The sequence below is a fragment of the Anomalospiza imberbis genome, chromosome 8 (assembly GCF_031753505.1).
Source record: "Anomalospiza imberbis isolate Cuckoo-Finch-1a 21T00152 chromosome 8, ASM3175350v1, whole genome shotgun sequence".
Classification (NCBI taxonomy): Eukaryota; Metazoa; Chordata; class Aves; order Passeriformes; family Viduidae; genus Anomalospiza; species Anomalospiza imberbis.
In genome coordinates this window covers 12,023,061-12,037,724 of record NC_089688.1, presented here as the reverse complement: position 1 = coordinate 12,037,724, position 14,664 = coordinate 12,023,061, and the positions used below count along the sequence as shown (strand labels likewise).

The window sequence follows — 14,664 nt, the reverse complement described above, 5'->3', positions numbered from 1 at the left end:
AATAAAGAGCAGCAGATAAAAAGTGGGAAGACCTTTGTTGGCCGCTCACACAGCTACAGAGGATCAGCTGCCAGTTAAATAGTGGGTGCTGAGCTGAGGCTGAAACTAGAAGGATAAAATTATAAAAAGTGCTTCTAATAGGAATGGCAACTTGAAAAAGGAGCTTCCCATGCACACAGAGTGAAGGAAGTGCTAAGGATATACTAGAATAAATCTGATTTTGTGGGGTGTGCAGGTCCTTTAAGGACTCCTTACCTCATGAGCTGACCTGAATAAATGCTGCAAACAAAACCAGTTCCTGGCATTCTGTGTCCTTCCTTTAGCCGTCTGTGACTTCCATCCAGTTCAGTGAAAACACTTCACTGTTTTTCCTTTACACAGATGATGGTGGCTCAGCTCCCTGGAGAAAGAGCTGATACTAGTTATCATTTTATCATTGAACACAGCTGCTCTGAATTTTAATGGGTAAGTCTTCTGCATCTGCAAGTAACATATGGCTAGCACAGGGCTGCAGCTTCAAGAGTTTCCTTCTGCTCACATCTCTTTCAGGTGACTGTGGAATGGAAACCTGCCACTTCAGCAATGGCATTTAAAGCATATAAGCTGTGGGAAGATATACCATGTAAACATGCTGTAGTTAATGTCATGTATCCTAATGTGTGCTTAATATAATCTTTCTGACTTTGCATTTGTGTGCAGTAATATCCTCTAACATTCTGCTGTTAACAGATTAAGTGCTTCCAGGGTGACACAATTGATAACACATATATAGATCTGTAGTTAGCAGGAAAGGTCTTCACTCAAGCAAGAAAGCTCATCTAAACCTGCAGCTTCCTCAGAAGGGAAACATCATAACTACAGGGTGCATTTTGGCTGCAGAAACCAGAGGTGTAGCAACTTGACAGTCTCAGAGGCAGCTAACAATAATGCACTTCAAAATGTTATTTACATGGTCCTGCCACTCAGAAACCTACTCCCAGGGCTGCTGCCCACACACTTGTGCCCCCTGCCCTCCTTGGATGTGGCTGTTCTTTTTCGAGTGTACTTGCCATTTCAATCACATCTCTCTGCTATTGCATAGAAACAGGCATTGAATTTTCTTGCTGTCATGGAACAGGAGACCACAACACCTTATGCAGCTGAAAGCAGTACCTCAGATATTTGAAAACAGCTACCCATTGCCTTTAGCTGCATCATATATGCAGCTCTGCTTCCATGAACTGCAGTCACAAGAGACAGAGGGAAAAATGATTGTTGTTGTTTGGGACAGGGAGAAAGGAGTTATTCTCTAAACTTTGAGCAGTTGCAGTATATGTTCCTTACCCCGTTTATTAGAAATTGCAAATGGGAGACTTGTCTAGGTAAGCAAAATCTGCATGGATGCACACCATGTAGGTAGAATGAGATAAATAGTTAGGTTGACACACTGCATTGCCCCAGCATAATGACACATGGTTATAGCTAGTGTGTATCTCTCTCAGCTGTATCTGCTCTGAGGCATAAGGAGGGTAAATGACTTGTACAAGGCCATTCAGCAGATCATTCATAAAGCAAAAAGTGCAGAGGGGTTAAAAACAAATTATCAGTCAGGAGGCAAAATTGTTTCTCTGAGAATTCTCATTTTTTTAATTGTTGCGGTTTTGTTCTAAATTAGAATGATAGAATGTGTATTTCAAAGACATTATTATATCCTCTTTTCCCACCTCTGAAGATAGTTTATACTATGGAATAACATTGATTTTCATAATGTCAGACTTGAATAATTATTAAGTAACTGTCAAAGAAAACAAATCAAAGGAAAACATTCCTAGAAAGTGGGGGGAAATGCAAAATTCTTAGATTTATTTTTATGTGGAAAACTACTTGCTGAAGAAACTAACTTTCCAAAGAGAAACTTACTTTTCAAAGAGATATATTGACCAGGACTGCCTGATAGTGTGTCGTGGTATTTCCTTACAAGCATGGCAGGGAAATATTGATTTGTGGTGTAGGTTAACAGAGTTCTTGCACACTGTAGCAATGTTCATACCTGTTCACAGGTATGAACGTGATCTTTTCTGAATCAGAATTAAGTGATGTGGATTTTCAATGGTTTTTTTCCTTTTAAATTGAATTGACACCCTCTAATTCTCCTTATTTTTATGTGCTTTGTTGCTTAACAACTGAGCAGTAGGAGTGGCATGTAGTAGAAATTGTGAAAGGCAAACTGTAATTTTTAGAATACTGGAAAAGAAACCTACACAGCTGTCAACTGTGAGCCATAGCACATTTAAACCTATGACTGAATCCATAAGTAATAGGGAGATGAAATAAAAGCAAACAAGTTTTTGCTGTCCTGAAATACTTAGAAATACCAATATAACTGTATTGAGTAAAACAATGGGAACTAGCTGTGACCTCCTGGAAAAAGTTGCACCAAGCAATCCAAGATGAAATTCAAATGCAGGAAAGAATGATAGAGTCTATTGTAGTTCTACTGATATTTACAGGAATGGCACCACCGATCCAAGAAAGGATTCTTAGAGTGCAATGAGCACACAGAGATAACATCAGTTCAACAACAGGAATGTTTTGTTTCCCCCAGGGTCTTATGCCATGAACCACATGGCATCTGTACAAACTGCAGCATCTGCATTTTGGGAAGTGGGGAGATGGAGCTGATAACAAGGTGTGACTTCCAGTGGGAAGGGGTAGCAGATGGCTGATAATAAAAGGGTTTACCTCCACCTATTCCTTTCCCTCTGCAGGGGACAAAGCACTGTACCTCTTCAGTAAATGTAGAAATCTGCAGTCACTCCACCCTGAGCTGCTCACTCCGCCAGTACCAGGGAACTCCAGAAGGCATTTTGCTGTCTGAGGAGCTATGCTTTTGCTGCTTCTCTTGGACATGTGTTTTTACAATCACACCATGAAGTAATCAAATGTGCCCTGGCCTGTGTGAGTCTCCTGCTGAAAAATGTATAGGACTAGTGTACTGGTATAATCAATGATTTCTTTACAATGCATCTTTGAAGTCCACTGGTGGGGCTTTTTTTTTTTTTTTCTGTACATTTGGAAATATCTGTGGTTCCCCACATGCCTGTTGACCTGGTTAAGCACTGCTTCATCCCTTCCCTGTAAGCTGAGTGAGGTTCCTTTCTGGAACAAGCAGTGTCTTTAAGCAGGATGAATCTTGACTCTTAGCTGACATAAATTACTACAGTTCACTTTTCTACAGTGAAGCAACTGATTTGCTGTTGCTGAGTTTCTGTCCTAATGTCTCTTCAGGATGCAAACAGCAGTGAGCTCATCAGTTAGGAGTGGCTAGTTTTCAATACAAAAAGCTACTATAGTTCACACACAAAAATTGTCAGGGTAGAAAAGAAAAACCTTACAGATGGGGATTTTGCTCCACACTGATTATTTTTCTTTCTTTTTTGAAGAGAAAGAGCAGCTTTGTTTTTAAGTATTGCTACCATACAGGAATTCAAAGATGAATACAGAGTTTTGCCATAAGGTGCCTTTGTGTCCGTATTTGCAGACACTAGCATGTGATAACATGATGCCAGTTTGAAACAGGACAACACAAGTTGCTAACCTGTTCTACCAACCACATTTTCCATTTGAAATAATGACATCTGCTTAGCACAAGCAGCTTGCATGAAAAATAATTGAAGGAGCCTTAGCTTTCCTTGGATGACAAGCAGAGGAGGCAGTGGCATTGGTTGCCCGGCCCTGCAGTACGACATCCCCTTCCTGAAAGGTCTGATCCTGCCTGTGGAGTCTATGCTGGTGCAGCCTGGGGAACAGACGGGCTTATAATAAATAGAAACAGTTTCCCAGATACCAGCAGTGCCATTTCAGGCTCAAGCAATTAGCCCAGAGAGAGCTCCTGACCTAAGTATGCCTTTTAAATGGAGAAGAGAAGCGTTCTGTGTGCACAATGTGTGTGCCTCTCCCGTGTGGGTCTGCTCATGCACCAAAACTAAAGAATAGTGTCTTGTGCCCCAAATGGGTACTCTAGTGCTCTCAGCTTCCATGTTCACTTCCTCAGCTACTTTCATGCTACAAAGCTCTCCCTCCCTGCCCTTCCCTGGGGTTGCACTTCTGACTATTGCTTTCTTTGCATCTGCGTTTTTTCTTGCTTCTCTCAAGCATCCTTGGGGCACAAACACAACTGTAAAAATTCAAAATTTGAAAGCTTCTTTAAAATGGCTTTGCCATAGCATCTGATGTCGTATATGAGCGCCTCCTCTATTTGTAACCCTCTTATTTATTCAAAAGAACTTGGGTTTTCCTCCTGCTTAGAAAGGGAGTGCAGAGCTTATCTGCCAGATTTAACGTCCTCTATAGGTTTAAGTCTTGTCAGGGCAGCTTTTTCAAGGCTTTGTTTGTCCATCCCCTTGTTAAGGCCTACATCAGGCTAAGAATGTCTGTGTCTCACCAGGATGTGATTAGACACGTTAACCAAGACGATCCAGTGATAGGTGCTATCAGAACGGGACTCAGCTAATGGTTAGTACATTGCATTCCTTGCCCCTTGGCTGGCTGCTGCAGCAGCAGCACTTGGCTGAAGTGGTGGAGGGACGAAATCTGGTAGAAACGTTGTCAAGTTTGTTCATTTGGTAGGGTGTGTTTTCTGCCAGTGTAGTGCTCTGAGCAGGTTCACTGTGGGGTTAGAGAAGTGCAAGTTTTGGCTCAGAGGAACATGCCAGGGGCGGGGAGCAGGGCGAGCCTCCTTGTTAGTCTGGTTTAATCACACTGGCATAGTCCTCTGCCACGTCGCTCCCCCGGGCCCTGGCAGCAGCTGTGCTGATCCCGGGGCCGAGGCTGTGCAGTGTCAGCCTGTCCCGGCACAGATGGGGCAGGAAAGGGGCAGGAGCTCCGCAGCTCCATCAGCCTGTCCGGGCGCACATGGAGCAGGAGCTCCGCAGCTCCATCAGCCTGTCCGGGCGCACATGGAGCAGGAAAGGGACAGGAGCTCCGCAGCTCCATCAGCCTGTCCGGGCATAGATGGAGCAGGAAAGGTACAGGAGCTCCGCAGCTCCATCAGCCTGTCCCGGCACAGATGGGGCAGGAGCTCCACAGCTCCATCAGCCTGTCCGGGCACAGATGGAGCAGGAAAGGGGCAGGAGCTCCGCAGCTCCATCAGCCTGTCCGGGCGCACATGGAGCAGGAGCTCCGCAGCTCCATCAGCCTGTCCGGGCGCAGATGGAGCAGGAGCTCCGCAGCTCCATCAGCCTGTCCGGGCACAGATGGAGCAGGAAAGGGACAGGAGCTCCGCAGCTCCATCAGCCTGTCCGGGCGCACATGGAGCAGCAGCTCCGCAGCTCCATCAGCCTGTCCGGGCGCACATGGAGCAGGAGCTCCGCAGCTCCATCAGCCTGTCTGGGCGCAGATGGAGCAGCAGCTCCGCAGCTCCATCAGCCTGTCCGGGCGCAGATGGAGCAGGAGCTCCGCAGCTCCATCAGCCTGTCCGGGCGCACATGGAGCAGCAGCTCCGCAGCTCCATCAGCCTGTCCGGGCGCAGATGGAGCAGGAGCTGCGCAGCTCCATCAGCCTGTCCGGGCGCACATGGAGCAGGAGCTCCGCAGCTCCATCAGCCTGTCCGGGCGCACATGGAGCAGGAAAGGGGCAGGAGCTCCGCAGCTCCATCAGCCTGTCCGGGCGCAGATGGAGCAGGAGCTGCGCAGCTCCATGCCTGCCGGCACCCGCCGTGCTGCCCCGCCGCCTGACACGGGCTCAGAGTACGCACAACAGCCCAGAGTCTGGCCCAGGTCTCGTGTTTTAACAAGAAAAAACTCTAATGAGGAATCTGTTATCCCAATATGAAAGTGCTTTCTTCCGAATATGCAGGGTGTAAGGGAGTTCCACCCAGCAAGGAATTCCTGTTTCATCCAGGTGCTGGAAGGCTGCTAGTGGAAGTGCGGGCATGTCTGTCTGGTGTAGGGCCACAACGCTCACTACAAACATTATGCAAATACATCCAACGTAAACACGCTGGAAATCCTGTCTCTGACTCACAATGTGTGGTGCCTTTGAACTCAATTGCTTTGTAATTTCTGGCAAATGGAGGAAAGATGACCGGACAGAGAAGTCAAGGGTAGAATATGTCTTTGCTTTCCACTAACCCATTTCTCCCTCATCATCTGCCAAAAGTAGACTTTAATTTTCAATAGAAAAATAAATCTGCTTAGACTTTATATTAAAAAATTGGTTTTAAAATTAATTTTAGTTTAAGGAAAACACTGCCTTATTGCAGACATGTTTTTAAGCTATGTTAGCAGGAGAAATTAGATCTTTGAGAGTTGAGGCTTGGGATGAAATACAGGCAAAAAACAGAAAGGGCTTATTCCTGTTGAAATCCCCCTGCATGCTGTCTTCCAAATATTAGGATGAATACATAGCCAACTGTAGCAGATTGTTTTCACTAGTGCTCTGCTGGTGGTTTAGCAGTGCTAGCTTTGGAATTAGGCATTTTGTCATGTTTCACTGCTTAGCTGGCTCTTCCTCGACTTGAGAAATCTCATGCAGATAAAAGTTAGAACCAGCCTAGGATAAACCTTTCCCTTCCCTTATACAGGCTTGGATCCAGAGCTGGTACAAATCAAGATGTCCCATCACATTCTGTGTGGCAGGGCACCAGCTCCACTGAGGCTCTGGTTTTCTCCTCCACAGTGTGGGCTCTGCTCCCCTTGTAACTGGTGTGATAACCATTACCCCTTTAGATGGGTCTGTACTGGGGAAATTTTTGTGTGCCTTTTAAAGGTGGTAGTGCTTCAGGAGTCAGTCCTTCGGGCTGGCTATTACTTTGAATATGGAATATTTCCTATGGGATAATACTAGAAAAGCTTTTCTTTCCCTTTGCAGTCATGAAGATTTTAGGTATTCAGAAGCATTTTCCTTCTTTGCATATTCATAGTGAAAAAGTTCAGGAAATTGGTTCATGAAAAAAACACATTTTCTCTTGCTAACTATAAGCCAGATTGCACAGTAAAGTGAACTGAGAAAATCAGCTGCAGAAATGATCGTGCTGGCATGAGACAGGGGTAACACAGGGGCAGCAATGAACAGCTAAGGGCAGCAATTATATAAACCAGCACAACTATCAACACATTACTGAGTGAATAAAATCCCTTAGTACAAACAGAGCAGGATGTAAAACTGACCAAAAAAAGATACCCTAAAAGTAAGGTTCACTCCATTTTGTTTTATGCTCTTGGCGTAGCTAATGTGGATTAAGGCATCAGAAATGAACTCACATCATTTTCTCTCTGGTTTGCTGCATCAGACCCCCACCTCCCCAACTTCCCTCAAAACAAACAAATTTCTGTTTCAGAGGGTTGGTGTGACCACCCCAGGTGAGAGTTACTGGCATCAGCTGTGGGCTGCCACTTGCTTGCTGGCTCTAACAGCACCACTGTCCTCATCAGAGCATGAGATGTGACTTTGTCTCCATGAGCAGATGTGTTCCTTTGCAAACCATCTGAAACATTTGGCTGATCAAAGCAACAAAGACTTGTGGTACAGATATGGACTACATACACTCTAAAGGAGACTGTCTGTGCTAGGGCTTATCTAGAGAGCAAAAGTTGTACTGAGGATAAAAGAGTTCTTTTTTATTCATATTCAGTCTAATAGATTATGCATGTTTATTTCTTTATCTTAAAGATTTAACTGTGATTTAACTGTGATGATAGTGTGTCTCCGCTTCTTTTTGCAAAGCTGACTTTCTCTGCTCATATCCAGTACTACTACTCAAGGAGCTCATCAAGCTTTTTTTCAGGATATTTTCCTCACTTCAGCCAGATGAGCAGCCTTTATTGTTTTACATCTAATTACCTGCTAAAGAGTAACATAGTTCTGAATCAAACGCATATGAATCGTAAGCAGTTTTTATTTTGTTTTTTTAATCTGAAAGACAGGAACCTATGAGAAAACAAATATAGTCTTTCAAGTTTTTTAATCAGCAGAAATTTCAGAGTAAAAACCAAGGTAGTAAGTACCACGATGATGTTTCACTGTGATAGGTAAATATATATGTAACTAAATTTAGTTCCAAATTACTTGAAGACAATGACTGTGCTGCTCTGCAAGTAGAACGTGTTATCTTTTCTGTTTACATGATGGGGAATTAGCCACCTGTGTAAAATAATGTGACCAACTTCTTCAGACAGTTCTGTATCTCTTTTCTCTTGAAGGCTTTGTTCATGTTTTTCTTGCTAAGTTTTTCAACCTTCCATTGAGAACTCAGTTTTGAGGGACAGGCTCAAACACTCTTGTTCAGGAAATTCTTGTAGAATATAACTGCATTGTGCATAACAATAATACTATGCTGTAATGCTCTGTAACTTTTAGCAATGGAACAGTATTTTCTAATATTTTATAGACATTTCTAGACCAGCAATTCTATAAAGAAATGAAACTGTTACAACTTCTGTTGTAACAACAGAGGCCTCTTATTACAAGAGTTCCAGGCTCCGTTTTTTAAACGTATAAAAAGACAGATAAGGGACTTCATTTGGTTTTGAGGGTTTTTTTGTTTATTTGTTTTAATGCTGCTTCAAGATGACCCAGTTTTGGAAGTCTTCTGAAATAGTGTGCATCATGATTGTCTCTGCCTTTTCTGATTCTTCTCTATTAATCTTACTTTGTGTATCAACTGCAAGACCTCAGACATTGTTTTGTCACTCTTTTGCCTTCAGAAATCTGCTTTTGATTGCATCTCTTTGCACCAGAAATAACAATTTTATATATCCATCCTATAAATTCTGGGATCTTGCCAATACTGGGACTTTTTACACTCCCCACATCATTTCCTAGTCTATTTAAACCACCTAGTCTCATTTTCAGAGCTGTTCAGGGTAAGTGTAAAAGAAGATTGCCATTTCTATTGCCATAAACTATAGCAAAGAGCTCTGAGAAAGAAGAGTATGGTTTCAAGATTACCTTGTAGATTCAAAGGCTTGACCCTGAATCTTCTAACAGTTTCATTAAGACATTCATATTAGGAATGCCCTCTCTGAGTCAAGGTCTGATACAGACAATTAGAAAAAGTCTAAGTCTATTCAGACTGAAGGCTTTCCTTATGCACTGAAACAGGTTTTGTTTTGGTTTTTTTTTTTTTATTTTTTAATATGTAGTAACATTTACAACTTACAGAATATTACAATGGCAAGATTTCTTCAGGTATGTCATACACATGGTTGAATGCATGCAGAATATGAGAGATTGATTCTTCTGCTTCAGCAAATGAGTTTAGTTATATTCTCTATATTACTTGTGTCACTGAGGCCTGGAAACCACTGCAGCTATTTATGTTGGTTTATAGATTAAAAATTTTTTGGAAATTTGTATCTGTAAAGGAAATGTGAGATCTGCATTACAAAACTTTTTTGAACCATACTAAATTGATTGAATAATGTGTTGCATCTTATTAGTTTACCTGGAACACATGTGTGATAAAAATATATTTACTCCAGCTTTCCCAAAGAAGAAGAATACACTGTATTTCTGTAATACTGCATAGTAGTATTCTTTTGAAATAACTTTATACTATTAACTGATTTTCTGTTCAAAGTCTTCCCTAAACCACATGCACCTTTCCAAAGAACTCCCTTTAACTAACTACTCTGCAGTATATTTGGATGAGAGAAAGCAGACAAAGGAGAACTAAGAAATCTTTTGGCAGGCTGTCTAGGAGTTGTCAGCTGAAGGGTTTTACTAGCCTAAAGGAAATCTCTGTTCTTTGACAAAACTTTTCCTGGATAAGCAAAACTTCAGTGATCCTTTCTCATCAGATTTTTTCAGATCTTGAAATTCTTGAATCCACTGTACTAGGTCTAGACCACCACATGTTTTTTGTTAGACACTATTGATTCTGGAAGAGACAAATTATCCCTAGTCCTGACCTTCAGCACTCTGTTAGCAGTGCTTTGCCTCTCTTTTGCAAAGAACTTGTAAATTCAATTAAAACATGTAACACTTGTGTAATATGCTTACCCAGTTAGTTACTAATCCTAAGGCTGCTAAACGCAGTTTATTTTGTGAAGCCCTTTCTGAACTTCTCCCTCTTAGGAGGAAATATTACTTGATAGTTTTTAATTTTATATAACAAAATTATCTACTAGTGCAAGGTTAATGAGCAGCTTGGCGTGACTTGGCCATGAAGGGAAAAGCAAAAGTGTTGCAGTTGTTACACTAATGAACAAGTGCAGCAGTGTATCACAGAAGGGGCCAGGTTGGAAGGGACCACAGGGCATGAGCCTGGTCCCAACTTCCTCCTCAGGCAGGGCCATCCCAGTGCACAGGGCACAGGATTGTGTCCGGACAGCTCTTGAATATCTCCAGTGAGGGAGATTCCACAGCCTCTCCAGACACCCTGTTCCCATGTGTGCTCACTGCACAGTAAAAAAATTCTTTATCGTGCTCAGGTGGAATTTCCTGTGCATCACTTTCTGCCCATTTCCTCTTCTCTTATAGCTTGTCACCACCAAGCAGAGTTCGGCTCCATCTCTGACACCTCCCTTCAGATATTTAGAGACATCTGGAATAACAGGAAACTACTAAGACTAACCTAGCTCATGGTAGTAACACTTCCCAACCTCTAAATCTGTGAATGCCTAGAACTATATTCCTGTTACAGACCAGTAGCTCTAACCAGTATAAGATCAGGAGGCCAGTAGTAATGGGTTAAAATTGGTTTCACCTTAGGAAAGCTGAATTCGGTCACTTGACCTTGCTTTAACTTATTTGTGCTTCAGTACATCCACTACCCCCTTAGTAACATGAAGGAAATAATTCCTTTTCCTGTAGTTTTGCCTGACTGCCCTACTTAGACTGTAAAGTCTTTGGAACAACTGCTGTCTGATCTAATGTGCATGTACGGAGCAGAGCACAATGAAGTCCTGATCTCAGCAGGAGCCCCATCTGCTACTGCTGAGATAAATGATCTTTTCAGTACTGGTTGTTTTTTAATCTCTTTAAATTACCATAAATACATTTTTAAAGCCATATGCTTCCATTCTATATCCCACTCCACTGAAGAAATCTGGGTTTCTGTGGAAATATAATTATGTAACCATATAATTAAAGACTGCATCATACCCTGTACATGTAAGAGGGCTGAGTTGAGGTCAAGTGCCAGACTGATCTGCCACTCTGTGCATTTCAAGTACCTAAACTTACTTTAGAAATATTATTTTAAATATATTTTTGTGTATGCAATTCTGTACTTTTCCAAAGAGAGAGTACTCTATTGAGTTGCAATGAGTTAAATTAAACTGAAATTGGTTTGCAGTAGAAGAAACTGTGTAGAAGAGACCCATTAGTTTCTGGTATTGGGGTCTAGGGTTGGATGCTCACTGAGTAAATCCAAAGGAAGTTTCTCATTTTGCTGGAGGGGTGGAGAGAGAGAACTCCATCATAGCAGTAGTAGAGCCCACAGGTTCAGTTGTGTCAGAGTGGACAGAGGGGAGCAGAAGCTCTGGGAGTGAGGAGACATTCTCTATGTCTCACTCTATTTCTCTCTGCTGCATCAGTGTCCATGTGTTCCCAGTTTCACATGTGGCACTGCTGATGCTTTGGCAGAGAAGTGAGCCTAACATTGAAATGTTTGTTAGGGTTTTGGCTGAACACACAAAATTTCTAGAATATTGCAGATGCTTTAAAGGAAGTGGCAAAGTTCAGAAGTTAATAACTTATCCAAACTGAAAAAGGAATATATAGGCTGAGCAAAGTGCATACCTCTAATCACAGGTATTTTGTCACCGTCAACTTTCAGCATTTTACCTTAAATGGTGGAAGTGTTGCAGCCTTTCAAAAATACCACAAGTTTCTTTGACAACAGAAATTATTATTCAGCCTGGATGTTGAGACTGCTGTTTCTGTGTAACAGCATCTGGGGAATAAGGGTCTCTACCTCTTGACAGACCTTCCTCTTTCATGCTCTGAAGAACAAGGGTAATTCCTGTATTACCTGAACACTCAGATTTGACTTGATATAAAGTGCTGCAGGGGGCACATGTGCAGAAGATTGGGTGGAAAAGGATTTCTTGCAGTACATGTTTGCATAATGCAGAGACTCAGACTACTGATAATTATTTCTGTATTCCCTTTTTTTGCTTCTTTCTGAACAGAGAAGCTGTTTATTCCTAGAGCTTTTTTACTTTTGTGCAGTTTAAACCACCGCCATGACAAGGTGGTGTTTTAAGAGTTCTTTGTGATATTTTGTAGTTCTGCTGTGTTGTTCTGGGGTTTTTGGTGGTCATGATGGTTTGGTTTGGGGGTTAGTTAACTCCAGGAGACATTACAGATTTACATAAAATTTTTTCCTTTTTCAAGAAATCCAGCTAACAAAGAATGCTTGTAAGCACCAGGTGCAAAAAAGAAGGTAATTGTCTGTAATTGTGAGATTCTTGCTAACACAATATGTCACTCAGTTGGATATGTACACAGCATCCATTGCTGCCAATGGAGTTACATAAACAAATTGAGGCTACAATAGGGACATTTATGTTTAGCTTCATTTACATGAAATGTATTGATTTTTTCTTTGGTAAGGGACTGTTTTTTAAACAAAATCAAACATTTACATGTATAAAATACTACATCCATCATTTTTCACAAGTTGTTAAAGTCCAATTAGGTTTCTGCAATCTGTACTTACTTGATAGGAAGATAATTTGCCGTTACCAAAGAAAATACATTTGGGGTATTTCATATGTAAATTAATTTACTTCATAGAAGAATTAAAAAAGGCTTTGGAAGTTGATGCTTTTGCTAACATCAACATTTGCTTATCTTTGAATGGCTTTTCATAATAACAGAATCTTTGGCACTCCCTTTTGGCCTTCCACCCAGTCTCAAGGTACCTCGCAAACACAAAGTTGCACAGTTCGATCTCATCCCCGCATTACAGATGGAGCACAGATAAATCTCTGCCTGTGGTCTGATTTAAATTGCATGTTGGCTTCAGCTTCCAGTGATGGTGGCCAGCTGGCTCTTTTTGAAATAACCAGTGTAAACTTCCCAAGAAGCTTTGCCTTACACTTGCTGAGCTGCTCTCACTTTCCAGCAAAGGCAGGTTCTACTGGCACATAAAGGGTGCTCCGCTGCTTGTGCTGAGGCTTCACACCTGCTGGGAGCCTGGGCTGCTGATTGTTCAACCCTCACATGGAACTTAACCTCCCATGCAAAAAGACACCCAGTGATGTGATGAGTAGAGGATCCAGCATCCTTTAGCTGAGCAGGATGTCTCATGCCTTGAGCAGTCAGGCCAAATCAAGCTATCTGCTCCTCTGTGAAAACTGCTTATTCTGTCATGCTCACTGTTAGTTCCTCTTTGGATGACAAAAATCCAGATTTTATATATATATATATATATATATATATAATTTTCAAACATGCATTAAGGACAGAAAAAATGAGATTTTCATGATGGGTGAATGAACCCATTAGCTCTGATCTCATTACTTTGAGTAGTGTCTCAGATGTGTTTAAAAATAGCCTACTAAAGCAGGTATGACCTTTAAGGAAGAAAGAATTCAGAACTGCTTTTTATTCTGAAACAGGTTCCTCTCCAAATACTTCTTCCAAATTATAGATATTGGACTGGTTTGTTGGTGTGTTTTGTCTTGCAAGAGGGAAAACTACTTTATTTAATGTGATGAAAATCTCTCTCACACTATTTTATAGTTATACCTATGGAAATGGATGTCCACTTATTTTTATGCTTATCTCTAGATAATATACACAGCAGGAACATGGGCTGGAGTTACTGAGCTGACAAACTATATCAAGACACTAAAACTTAAACAAAATATTCTTTTTCTATTCTTGTTTCAGAGACAAGTCAACCAAGCATTTGTCAGAATTAGTACACAGTTACAACATCATCTAATTGAAATTCAGTTATGCGCTTTCAGGTGGCTTTACTAACATTCCTGCTCACACCTCCTGGTTATTGAGAATTAACAAATCAAGGATAGGATAATAACTTGTATCTCAAAATGATCTAGAATTTTCCAGAAATCATTTTACTGACCATATAGTATTAGTATTGTAAAGCAGTTCTTTTAAATCTTTGAAGAGTAGCTAGAACTTGGCCTGCTTGTTTTAACTAGTGACCATCTTGCAATATCCTTCACTAGCAACTGCTGTCTCTCTCTAGTGTCTTTGCTAGTTATTTAATTTTTTTATTTGCTGTTGTCAGTTCCTTTCAACATATTCTGGAACAAAGAGGAAACCCTATTCTGACATATGGGATAGTTGCTGGAAGTTATCCAGGGAAGTCTTCCAGATTTGAAGGGGTAGGAGGGGGAACCAAGGAGCTTTACCCCATACGGGATTTCTTGTCCTCCCTGGGAAAAGTCAGAGCAGAAACTGCAACAGGTGATTTGCCTGTCTGTTACTGTCTCAAACTCAAGTATTCTCAGCATGAAGTGGAGGTGAGGAACAGAACAGTCACAGATGCCTGTGGCCATATTACCTCAGGCTGTGATCTTGTGTGGCCTCGCTGCGTCAGGTCGGGACACCAGCAGCTGCACTGGGGCCCCCAGGGGCTGGTGGCCAGGCTGGAGCACGGAGCTGTTGTCCTGCCCTGCATCTGTGTTAGATCGATGTCATAACTGTTTCACTCTGTGTGGGGGGGCAGCTTTCCTGCTGGGGTAGCATGGTGTCCTCTGG

At 41.8% G+C, this 14,664-nt stretch overlaps 1 protein-coding gene and 1 long non-coding RNA gene across 2 annotated transcripts in view; both read left to right on the top strand.

Annotated features, from left to right (window-relative positions):
- The window catches only part of ZMIZ1 (zinc finger MIZ-type containing 1), a 717,720-nt gene that overhangs the window by 252,499 nt on the left and 450,557 nt on the right, over window positions 1–14,664 (top strand). The window lies entirely within an intron of this gene.
- Window positions 1–14,664, top strand: part of LOC137477944 (uncharacterized) — a 295,868-nt gene that overhangs the window by 236,579 nt on the left and 44,625 nt on the right. The window contains exon 5 of the long non-coding RNA XR_011001298.1: window positions 382–465. This is a non-coding gene — a long non-coding RNA (uncharacterized lncRNA). The remainder of the gene's footprint in view (window positions 1–381; window positions 466–14,664) is intronic.